Below are 13,411 nucleotides of genomic sequence, written 5' to 3' on the forward strand. Positions count from 1 at the left end.
GGTAAGAAGAGATAGTTTTGCTATTGTACAAGAAGCTTGAATGGTGAGTTTCTGCCTTGTCAAAAATAAGGAACCAGAATCATAGGCTTAGCTATTCTATTGCAAGGATCTTGTAATGTTTGAATTTTTGTAGAAGGCTGATTGAAAACTTTGGGCTTCGCAGGTGGCACTAGTGGTAAAGAACCTGTCTGCCAATGCAGGAGATATAAAAGACACAGGATCGATCCCTGGGATGGTCGATCAGGATGATCACCAGGAGGAGGGCATGGCAACCCACTTCAGTATTCTTACCTGGAGAATTCCATGGACAGAGAAGCCTGGTAGGCTACAGTCCATGGGGTCTCACAGCGTCAAACACAACTGAAGCAACCTAACACACAATTGTAAACTTTAAGCTGTGGGTTGAATTTCAATTGGGGTAATTAATATTTTCTTCTACATTTTTGGTCAGTGTTATCAGCTTTCCTTATTTCCAAATAATACACATTTCTTGGAGAGTTTTTTTTTTTTTTTGAAGTGTACTTATGTTCATTACTAAGACAAAGTATGACACAAAGTGACACATGGTAGAGTAGTAGGATGTGCACACATTTTCTCCTGCAAGGACTCCAAAATTACAACTCACTGCTAAACAACCATCAACAGGAGAATGTTGGATCCCACCAGAAAAAGATACCCCATTTCCAACGGCAAAGGAGAAGTTCCAGCAAGATGGTAGGAGGGGAGAAATCATGTTTAGAATCAAACCCCATAAATTTCAGAGACGCTCAGAGGGCTCAAACAAACCTTGTGCCCACCAGGACCCAGAGACCCCACAGAGACTGAGCCAGAACTATGTTTGAATGTCTCCTGTTGGAAGTATGGGTCAGCAGTGGACTGCTGCAGGGGCAGGGGCTCTGGGTGCAGTAGACCTGGGTATGGCATAAGCCCTTTTAGAGGAGGTTGCCATTAACCCCAGCACAGAGCTGCCAGAACTTACACAGGACTGGGGAAACAGACTCTTGGAGGGCACAAACAAAACCTTGTGTACACCAGGACTCAGGAGAAAGGAGCAGTGACCCCACAACAGACTGACCCAGACTTGCCCGTCAGTGTCCAGGAGTCTCCACAGAGGCATGAGTATGCAGTGGTCTGCTGTAGGGTCGGGGGCACTGAGTGCAGCAGTGCCTGCATGGGACTTTTTGAAGGAGGTCGCCATTATCTTCATTACCTCCACCAAAGTTGGGCCTCAGGTCAAATAACAGGGAGGGAACACAGCCCTCACCATTAACAGAAAATTAGATTAAAGATTTACTGAACATGGCTCCACCCATCAGAACAAGACCCAATTTCCCCATCAGTCAGTCTCTTCCATCAGGAAGCTTCCATAAGCCTCTTATCCTTCTCCATCAAAGGGGAGATAGAATGAAAACCACAATCACAGAAAACTAACCAATCTTATCACATGGACCACAGCCTTGTCTAGCTCAATGAAACCATGAACCATGCCATGCAGGGCCACCCAAGATGGACAGGTCATGGTGGAGAACGCTGACAAAACATGGTCCACTGGAGATGGGAATGGCAAACCACCTCAGTATTCTTCCCTTCAGAACTCCATAAATAGTATGAAAAAGCAAAAATACAGGATACTGAAACATGAACTCCCCAGGTCGGTAGGTGCCCAATATGCTACTGGAGATCAGTGAAGAAATAACTCCAGAAAGAATGAAGAGATTGCCCCAAAGTAAAAACTACACCCAGTTGTGGATGTGACTCGTGATGGAAGGAAAGTCCAATGCTGTAAAGAGCAATATTGCATAGGAACCTGGAATGTTAGGTCCATGAATCAAGGCAAATTGGAAGAGGTCAAACAGGAGATGGCAAGAGTGAACATCAACATTTTAGGAATCAGCGAACTAAAATGGCCTGGAATGGGTGAATTTAACTTAGATGACCATTATATCTACTACTTTGGGCAAGAATCCCTTAGAAGAAATGGAGTAGCCATCATAGTCAACAAAAGAGTCTGAAATGCAGTACTTGGATGAAATCTCAAAAATGACACAATAATCTCTGTTCCTTTACAAGGCAAACCATTCAATATCACAGTAATCCAACTGTGTGCCCCGACCAGTAATGAAGAAGCTGAAGTTGAATGGTTCTATGACCTTCCAGAACTAACACCCAAAAAAAGATGTCCTTTTCATTACAGGGGCCTGGAATGCAAAAGTAGGAAGTCAAGAGATACCTAGAGTAACAGGCAAATTTGGCCTTGAAGTATGAAACAAAGCAGGTCAAAGGCTAACAGAGTTTTGCCAAGACAATGCACTGGTCATAGCAAACACCCTCTTCCAACAACACAAGAGAAGACTCTACACATGGATATCACCAGATGGTCAACACCGAAATCATACTGATTATATTCTTTGCAGCCAAAGATAAGAAGCTCTATACAGTCAGCAAGGACTTCCCTGATGGCTCAGAGGTTAAAGCATCTGCCTCCGATGCAGGAGACCCGGGTTCGATCCCTGGGTCAGGAAGATCCCCTGGAGAAGGAAATGGCAACCCACTCCAGTATTCTTGCCTGGAGAATCCCATGGACGGAGGAGCCTGGTAGGCTACAGTCCATGGGGTCGCAAAGAGTCGGACACGACTGAGCGACTTCACTCACTCACTCATACAGTCAGCAAAAACAAGACCCGGAGCTGACTGTGGCTCAGATCATGAACTCCCTATTGCCAAATTCAGACTTAAACTGAAGAAAGTAGGGAAAACCACTAGACCATTCAGGTATGACCTAAATCATGTCCCTTACAATTATACAGTGGAAGTGATAAATAGATTCAGGGGATTAGACCTGATAACAGAGTGCCTGAAGAACTATGGACAGAGGTTCCTGACATTGTACAGGAGACAGTGATCAAGACCATCCACAGAAAAAGAAATGCAAAAAGGCAAAATGGTTGTCTGAGGAGGTCTTACAAATATCTGAGAAAAGAAAAGATGCAAAAAGCAAAGGAGAAAAGGAAAGATATATCCATTTGAATGCAGAGTTCCAAAGAATAGCAAAGAGAGATAAGAACACCTTCCTCAGTGATCGATGCAAAGAAATAGCGGAAAACAATAGAATTGGAAAGACTAAAGATCTCTTCAAGAAAATTAGAGATAACAAGGGAACATTTCATGCAAAGGTGGGCATAATAAAGGACAGACATGGTATGGACCTAACAGAAGCAGAAGATATTAAGAAGAGGTGGCATGAATACACAGAAGATCTTCATGACCCAGATAACCACGATGGTGTCATCACTCACCTAGAGCCAGACATCCTGGAATGTGAAGTCAAGTGGGCCGTAGGAAGCATCACTACGAACAAAGCTAGTGGAGGTGATGGAATTCTAGTTGAGCTATTTCAAATCCTCAACGATGATGCTGTGAAAGTGCTGCACTCAATATGCCAGCAAATTTGGAAAACTCAGCAGTGGCCACAGGACTGGAAAAGGTCAGTTTTCATCCCAATCCCAAAGAAAGGCAATGCCAAAGAATGCTCAAACTACCACACAGTTGCGCTCATCTCACATGCTAGCAAAGTAATGTTCAACATTCTCCAACTCAGGCTTCAACTGTGTGTGAATTGTGAACTCCCAGATGCTCAAGCTGGATTTAGAAAAGGCAGAGGCACCAGAGATCAAATGGCCAACATCCGTTGGATCATCAAAAAGGCACGAGAGTTCCAGAAAAACATCTGTTTCAGCTCTATTGACTATGCCAAGGCTTTTGACTGTGTGGATCACAACAAACTGTGAAAAATTCTTAATGAGATGGGAATACCAGACCACCTGACCTGCCTCCTGAGAAATCTGTATGCAGGTCAAGAAGCAACAGTTAGAACTGGACATGGAACAACATACTGCTTCCAAATTGGAAAAGGAGTACGTCAAGGCTGTATATTGTCACTCTGATTATTTAACTTATATGCAGATTACATCATGAGAAATGCTGGAATGGATGAAGCACAAGCTGAAATCAAGATTGCCAGGAGAAATATCAATAACCTCAGATATGCAGATGCCACTACCCTCATGTCAGAAAGCAAAGAAGAACTAAAGAGCCTCTTGATGAAAGTGAAAGAGAAGAGTGAAAAAGTTGGCTTAAATCTCAATATTCAAAAAACTAAGATCATGGCATCCGGTCCCATCACTTCATGCAAATAGATGGGGAAGCAATGGAAACAGTGACAGACTTTTTTTTCTTGGGCTCCAAAATCACTGCAGATGGTGACTGCAGCCATGAAATTAAAAGACTTGCTTCTTCCTTGGAAGAAAAGTTATGACCAACCTAGACAGCATATTAAAAAGCGGAGACATTACTTTGCCAAAAAGGTCCATCTAGTCAAAGCTATGGTTTTTCCAGCAGTCATGTATGGATGTGAGAGTTGAACTATAAAGAAAGCTGAGCACCGAAGAATTGTTGCTTTTGAACTATGGTGTTGGAGAAGACTCTTGAGAGTTCCTTGGATTGCAAGGAGATCCAACGAGCCCATCCTAAAGGAAATCAGTCCTGAATATTCATTGGAAGGACTGATGCTGAAGCAGAAACTGCAATAATCTGGCCACCTGATGCGAAGATCTGACTCTTTTAAAAAGACCCTGATGCTGGGAAAGATTGAAGGCAGGATAAGCGGTCGACAGAGGATGAGATAGTTGGATGACTTGATGGACATGAGTTTGAATAAGCTCTGGGAGTTCATGATGGACAGGGAAGCCTGGCATGCTGCAGTCCATGGGACTGCAAAGAATCAGACATGACTGAGCAACTGAACAGAACTGAACTAAGACAAAGTATGTGTACCTACAATGTTAGTACAAGCTTAGAACTAATGATATGAGACAGACTTAGGAAGACGTGGATCCTTTGGGAACATTTGGATAAGCTTATGAACAGTGATATAGTCTCATGAATAGTTGGGTAGCTTAAAGATGGTAGGATAGCATTGGGAACTCTGGTTTAACATTAAGAATATTTGGATAGGCTTAGACACGGTGCGATAGTTTTGGGAACAGTGGAATAGCCTTAGAAACTTTGGCATAACCTTAGGAACATTAGAATAGGCATAGCCAACTGAGCATGAAAGATCAACCCTTTACTGAACCAATGCGGTCAAGAGAATCAACAATTGTAATGTGGTTTGACCCTTCTTTGTAATGAAGTTGGACACTTTGCAAAAGGGAATTCTTTCCTCCAAATTTATTAGACACACTCCCACAGTGCATGTTGGGTCACCCTCAGTTAGGTAATGAAACAAATTGATTCATTTAGATTAGCATTTTAACTGTTCAGTTGTAATTACTAGACATAACCAGATTAATGGTAATAAAGAATAGTTGATAAGAGTTGACGCAGAAGGAAAAATTGAAACTCTGTGCTAACTTCTCATGTATTATCTAATCTTCATAGCAACATTAACAAGTAAGTATCACTTGACCTATTTCAGTAATAAGGAAATAAAAATTAAAGGTAAGCAACTTACTGCCTGTTACAAAGGTAGAAAGAAAAGGGGCAGGGTCAGTCTTTCTTATCCTCAGACCCACAGTCATAACTCCTATGGGAGTTATGAGTAAAAGCGACTTACGTTTCTCCTAGGCCAGTCAAAGTAAGGGTGCTGTTCTTAGTTGCTCAGTTGTATTTAACTCTCTGCGACCCCATGGACTGTAGCCTGCCAGGCTCCTCTGTCCATTGGGATTCTCCAGGCAAGAACACTGGAGTGGGTTGCCATGCCCTCTTCCAGGGGATCTTCCCAACCCAGGGATTGAACCCAGGTCTCCCACATCACAGACAGATTCTTTACCATCTGAGCCACTAGGGAAACAAACAAACAAAAAAAGTAAGAGGGAGAAAGCTAAATATGAAGCAAAACAAAGAAATAAATGAAGCTGACACACCTAAGCATCCCCTGGGAAGAAAATAAAACTGTACTCACACATATTACTGTGTAAAAAATAAACTGTAGATTAATTAAAGCCTCCTCTATAAAAAAAGTAAAAAAAAAAAACCTGAAAACACTTGTGAGAAAATCCAGGAGAATATTTGCACAATCAAGAGCATAAATGAATGGGAAAAACTTTCTAATTGAAGCTGAAAGCTCAAAGCTACCTACACAAGGTGTTTCTCTGTCAAAATTTAATAAAAAAGATAAATAATAGGTTTTGCAAAATTACAGAGAAAAGCAAAGGTTAATATAAATTCTTTGTTCTTTTTTTAATATATTTTTTGATTGGAGGAAAATAGACTTACAGTGGCGTGTTGGTTTCTGCCATACAACAATGTGAATCAGCCATACTTACACATGTATCCCCTCCTTCTTCAGCCTCACTCCCATCCTCCCACACCATCCCTCTAGGTCATCACAGAACACCATCCTAAGCTCCCTGTGTTATACAGAAACTTCTCACCAGCTATCTATTTTACATATGATAATGTATATATGTTGATGCTACTTTCTCCATACGTTCCAGTCTCTCCTTCCCCTGCTATGTTCACAAGTCTGTTCTCCATTCCATCCATGCAAATAGATTCATCAATACCATTTTTCTAGATTCCACATATATGCATTAATATGTGATACTTATTTTTCCCTTTCTGACTTATTTCATTCTGTATAACAAGCTATAGGTTCATCCACCTCACTAGAATGGACTCAAATTCATTTATGGTTGAATAATATTCCATTGCGTACACATACCACCTCTTCTTTATCCATTCATCTGGAGATGGACCTCTAGGTTGCTTCCATGTCATGGGTATTATAAATAGTGTTCCTATGAACATTGAGGTGCATGTGCCTTTTAGAATTGTAGCTTTCTCAGAGTGTACGCCCAGTAGTGGGATAGCTGGATCATTATGGTATTAGAACACTTCCTAACACCATACACAAAAATAAACTTAAAATGGATTAAAGATTTAAATGTAAGGCTAGAAACTATAAAGCTCTTAGAGGAAAACATAGGCACTACCCTCTTTGACATGAAACACAACAAGATCCTCTTTAACCCATCTCCTAGAGTAATGGAAATAAAACTAAGAAAATGGGGCCTAATTGAATTTCAAAGCTTCCTACAGCAAAGGAAATAATAAACAAGATTAAAAGACAACCCTCAGAATGGAAAAAAAGGTTACAAATGAAAGAACTGGACAAAGGATTAAATTTCAAAATATATAGCAGCTCATACAACTCTGAATCAGAAAAAGAAACAACCCAATAAAAATAATGGGCACAAGACCTAAACAGACATTTCTCCAAAGAAGACACACAGATGGTCAATAAACACTTGAAAAGCTGCTCAACATCACTGATTATTGGAGAAATGCAAATCAAAACCAATGAGGTATCACCTCACAACAATCAGAATGATGATTATAAAAAAAAAATCTATAAACAATAAATGCTAGAGAGGATGTGGAAGAAAGGGAACTCTGCTACATTGTTGGTGGGAATGCAAACTGATACAGCCATTATGGAGAACAGTATGGAGATTCCTTAAAAAACTAGGCATAATACTCAGTTCTTAATATAAAAACAAAAACAAACCAATAGAAAAAGTAGCCAAGGATGCGTATTACGCAACACAAGAATAAGCCCATACCTATATGCGTGGACTGCAAGGAGATCCAACCGGTCAATCCTAAAGGAAATCAGTCCTGAATATTCATTGGAAGGACTGATGCTGAAGCTGAAACTCCAATACTTTGGCCACCTGATGCAAAGAACTGACTTATTTGAAAAGACCCTGATGCTGGGAAAGATTGAAAGTGGAAGAAGAAGATGAGGACAGAGGATGAGATGGTTGGATGGCATCACCAACTCGATGGACATGAGTTTGATTAAGCTCCGGAAGTTGGTGATGGACAGGGAAGCCTGGCGTGCTGCAGTCCATGGGGTCGCAAAGAGTTAGACACGACTGAGCTGCTGAACTGAACTGAACTGATAAGCGTGGATCTTCAAAGTAATGCAACACACACCATTTTATCCCCTATCAAACAAACAAACAACAAGAAAAAGTTACACACCTGAAGTTGATAGTGGATTAAGGAACATGACACAGTGCCTATGGAAACTGCAGGTTTTAGAATATTTTGGAAAGCAAAAATCAGTATTAGGAGTCTACTGTAGAAACAAAATTCCTTTAAATCAGAAGTTAAATATATATGATCATCTATAGTACTATTGTTTATGGAATAATTTGTAGTATATCAATGGCAAGAATGATATTCAGAATTCAAAAGAAATAATTAGGCATCAATTATTTTTTGTGAGTGCAGCAAACAATTACAGAGTGTGAAAAGCAAAATGTTGACCAGTATGTATAATATGGTTAAATTTTATAATGTGTACATGTATCTACACATGTGTATGTATTAAGTAGCTATATAAACATGAGAACATGAGCAAATACCTATTAGAGATTCATACTTGCTGCTTGGAGTGATCTGTGGCTAGACTGGTGAGAAAGGAAGAGAAATAGATAAGAGAGAAGCCAAATAATAAAAATTGAATTTAAAAAGGACATAAAAATTATTTAAGCAGAGTAAAAGCATGCATGAAAGTGAAAGTCACTCAGTCCTGTCCAACTCTTTGCAACCCCATGGGCTATACAGTGCATGGAATTCTCCAAGCCAAAATACTGGAGTGGGTAGCCTTTCTCTTCTCCAGGGGATCTTCCCAACCCAGGGAACCCAGGTCTCTCACATTGCAGGAAGATTCTTTACCAGCTGAGCCACAGGGGAAGCCCAAAAGTATACATAAGTTCATCTTTTTATATTTATATAAATTTAGGAACTCCAGAAAATTGCTACTTGGAGCTCATCAATAAGTACTTTCTCATCATATAAACATTTTGTAAGTTTTCAGTTTTAGCCTACCTGTTTTTTCCCCCATCTGCGTTGAAAAAGATGCAAATTCTGGCTTTTATGTCTTGTCTTTTTGCCTTCACTAACATTTCTCAGTTTTACTAATGGCCTTTCAAGATTTCCTGAGCCGCAGTTACTTTGTCTTCTTTAAGTTCTTGCATTCTGTCAGGTCTCTGTTATGGCATTTACCATGATCTGCTTTATTTGTCTTACATATGTTTTTGGACATTTTAAAATTTTTAATTATTTTTTAATTTTATAATATGTATTTATTGTTTTGGCCATGTCCCCAAGGCATATGGGATCTTAGTTCCTCCATCAGGGATGGAAACTGTGGCCTCTGCCATGTAATAGAGGCGTCTTAACCACTGGACCATCAGGAATATTCCTGTTTTTTTACATATTTTTAGGATAAAGATTCATCTATATCACAAAATATCTACTGCAAGAATTCTCAGTAGAATTTGTTACTTTGCATATAGTAAAATTATAATAAATTGTCATTCCAAGATTCATTAAGATATTCAACAAGTAAGTATTTTAAATCAATTATACGCAAAATTTTAGCCATGTATTGTCGGTATTATAGATAAAAATATGGAATTTTGGAAGAATAGTGCCATGAAAATGTCTACTCTTGATTAATTTGATTCTTAAGAACTAAACCACTCATGATATTAACATGTTTCTTTAAAATTTTGTATTTAGTAACTCAGAAAAATTTATCAACTATGCAACTATATATGTGTGTATACATAGATGTGTGTAAGAGAACATGGGAGAATTTGTATAGTATTTTCTAAAGCATTAATGTATGTCTTAAAGATTAAAGAGATTTATGTGTGAAGTAGTTGGATCTCTGTGGTAGAAATATGCAAGACCAGTTTTGTAAAACTTCATTAAAATCAAAATTCATGGAACAAAAAAAAAAAATACCTTTAATTAGCCAGTTTGGACTTCCCAATATTTTGTTTGATAATATGAGAAATTTTATTTGGCTAGGGAATAGCAGTTGTTTTGAATTATGCACTCTTCTGAATCAAGACGCTGGTTTAATGAGGTGTTAGCTTATGAAGGATTGTTATAAGTTTATAGAGTGTAGAGGATTACCATTAGGTAATGTTCAGTGAAAACTGCAATTTAACAGACACAAAAACAAAGCATAATTTTGCAAGTGCCTTTCAGAGAAGACTGTCTAATAGTGAGCATATTAAGTTTATTGTAACTTCAGTTACTCCCAACTAGCCATGGAAAAAGAGGGTGAGATGGAAAATACAGGAGATGACCATTTATTAATACTTGCAAAAGTAATTTCACAAAACAATGACATGTAAATAAACTTGAGAAAAATCTGGTAACAGTTTCTCCTTTAGCTTGTCTTGGTTCAAGGAGTCACTTTTTCACCCTATATATCTGACAATAAATTGTTTGCGTTGTATCCTCTGAGGAAATAAATAATTTAGTCTCCTCTTCAATTCCTTACCTCCTTACCTTTGAGGAGAACTGTCACTTGAGTATGCAATGTGCTCAGTCATTCAGTCATGTCTGACTCTTTGCGAACCTATGGACTGTAGCCCGCCAGGCTCCTCTGTCCATGGGATTCTCCAGGCAAGAATACTGGAGTGGTTGCCACTCCCCCTCCAAGGGATCTTCCTGGCGCAGGGATCGAACTCATGTCTCCTGCATTTCCTCCATTGGCAGGAGGGTTCTTTACCACTAGTGCCACCTAGGAAGCCCTCAGTGCAATAGAAGGCTCAAATAATACATGCAGCTGCCTTTGTGTCTAATTGTTTGGTAGAGATGACAATACAAACTAAGGTAAACAAGACCAGCATCAGCGCTAACTGCTGGCATTGGGGTACAGATACTCTCAGGTCTAGTTCTCCATGAAAGAGCTTGACAGATACAGGCAAGATCAGCACAGGGAGATGACCTCTGGACAGAGACACCAATCCTGACACCAGAGCTTAGGTCCCAGGAAGGAGGCTGGTGTCATTAACCTGCTGAATAACCTGTTCAGCAATAGCGGTGACTTCTGCTTTGCTGCAGAAGAGGCTCTGCCTCTTTCTGCATCATTAACTAAGAACATGCATAGAGGGAAAAAAAAAGATCTCATTTAAGCAGGCTGAGGTGAATGAGGAGCAGGAGTCTGAGTGGTTCCTACATGCCCAGCACTCTTCTAAGCAGTTTCTATAAATCATCACATTTAATTTATATAATCCCTGTAGAGCACATGCTACTAATTAACCTGTTTCAGAAATAAGTCAAGTGAGTCACAGACTTTAAGTTCTCTACTGAAATTAAAAGATGCTTACTCTTTGGAAGAAAAGCTATGACAAACCTAGACAGCATATCCAAAAGCAGAGATATCACCTTGCCGACAAAGTTCAGTATAGTCAACGCTGTGGTTTTTCCAGTAGTCATGTATGGATGGGAGTTTTGGACCATAAAGAAGGCTGAGTGCCAAACAATCGATGCTTTTGAACTGTGGTGTTGGAGAAGACTCTTCAGAGTCCCTTGGACTGCAAGGATATCAAATCAGTGAATCCTAAAGGAAATCAATCCTGAATATTCATTGGGAGGCCTGATGCTGAGGTTGAAGCTCCGATAACTTGGCCAACTGGTGTGAAGAGCTGACTCATTAGAAAAGACCCTGACGCTGGGAAAGATGTAGGGTAGGAAGAGAAGAGGGCAACAGAGGATAAGATGGTTAGATGTCATTACCAACTCAACGGACATGAGTTTGAGCAAACTCCAGGAGACAGTGAAGGACAAGGAAGCCAGGTGCAGTCCATGGAGTTGAAAATGTCAGACACAACTGAGCTACTGAACAATATCAATATGAACACAAATTCAAGTCTCATGGCAAAACTCTAGGGGAAAATCATTTACAGAGCACAGGTTTCAGAGTGAGCAAGTGCTGGGTTTAAATCCTACCTTTGGCTACTTGCTGACTTCATATAATTTATATATGACTTTCTATAACTTAAACTCTGCAAGCGGTATAGGTATCAGTACCATGGACTTAGCACTTCCCTGGAAACTCAGTGGTAAAGAATTGACCTGCCAATGCAAGAGACTAGGGTTTTATCCCTGGTTTGGAAGATCCCCTGGAGAAGGAAATAGCAACCCACTCTAATATTCTTGCCTGGAAATTCCATGGACGGAGAAGCCTAGCAGTCCGTGGGGTCTCAAAAGAGATGGACATGACTTAGAGGCTAAACAACAACCACAATGGACTTAATGCCTACTTTCAATAATTGGAATAACAACATGCTACAATAAACGTGGGACACCTCAAGAGTTGGACAACAGAGACATTAAAAATTATTATCTTTACTTATAATAGAAGGAAAACATGGATCATTGTTTAGATATAAGATGTGCTATTTGTTCTTATCTCTTCATAAATTCTGCTTCTCAGGAATTAATAGTTAAAAACTGAATAAAATAATAAAGGTAACCTGAGTTCTATTTTGTTGGAGCCCATTCTAGGTGACGTGACATTACACTGAAGTCTTGTAAGAAATGTTATGACTAAACCTTTGGGAAGCAGTGACTACAACTATGGACATTCACAATTTCACAGTGAAATGCTCAATTAATTTCACACAATTAAATTTTCAATGCTATTTTTGTTTCAACTATGGAAGTCACATTGCTCTACTTCCTAACCTCAGGAGTTAGTAATCTTATTTATATTTTATTGCCCTTGAGAAAAAACTCAAAATGTATACAGGTATTTCATAGTATCAACTCCATAAGGAAGAAAAGAGAAATTTTCTCTTTGAAAAAGATTCCAAAATTACTAACACTGATCTCCTATGTTAATTTATTCATTTTACAGAAATAGGAAGTAACTAGCTTGCCCAGTGTCAATAAGACACGATTTAATTTTAATTATCATTCCAAAATATGTCTAAATGAACATTTTAGGGATGGTAATTAAACAATCATAATGTGAAATAATGTCAATTAGATATACTATGTCTTTATTTTCTAACACTTTTGTTAAGTGTTATTTTGTGAGTTGCCTATAATTTGGAACAGAAACTGAATAGTTATTAATAAAGACATGCCATTAATCTCACCATGACAATCATTAAGATATATTTGCCCTCTAAGGGCATTCATTCTCATTCTATTTCATTCAACAATGGATGTCAATAACTTACACATATTTAAAGAATATTATTATAAGAATTCTTCTATTATTGAATTAGAGAGGTCTTTGGGGGAAATGTGCTTTGATGTGTTTTATTTTGTATATATTAAACAACATGCAATTAATATGAGTTTCACTACTCTTAGAAGATGGATAGACACATAAAATCATAGTTTCAGGGTGGTAATATACAGTCAATTATTCAGATATCAGACATTAGTAAAATGACTGATACCTATATTTACATATCATCCCTGTGTAAGAAATCTCAGTTGGTTGTTGTTTTTCTTTTTTTTAATCATGACCTTCAGATTGTTTCTCATATGTTCTGTCCTATGTACTTATTTCTAGCATTCT

The 13,411-nt window shown here is 38.9% G+C and overlaps 1 non-coding gene across 1 annotated transcript; it reads left to right on the forward strand.

Moving 5' to 3' along the window:
• The first annotated feature begins 2,450 nt into the window (after window positions 1–2,450).
• On the forward strand, window positions 2,451–2,523 carry TRNAR-CCG (transfer RNA arginine (anticodon CCG)). The gene has a single exon. It is a non-coding gene; the product is annotated as a tRNA-Arg (tRNA).
• Window positions 2,524–13,411: the final 10,888 nt, after the last annotated feature.

The sequence above is a fragment of the Giraffa tippelskirchi genome, chromosome 4 (genome assembly GCF_054371585.1).
Source record: "Giraffa tippelskirchi isolate mGirTip1 chromosome 4, T2T-mGirTip1v1.2.pri, whole genome shotgun sequence".
In the NCBI taxonomy this organism is placed as follows: Eukaryota; Metazoa; Chordata; class Mammalia; order Artiodactyla; family Giraffidae; genus Giraffa; species Giraffa tippelskirchi.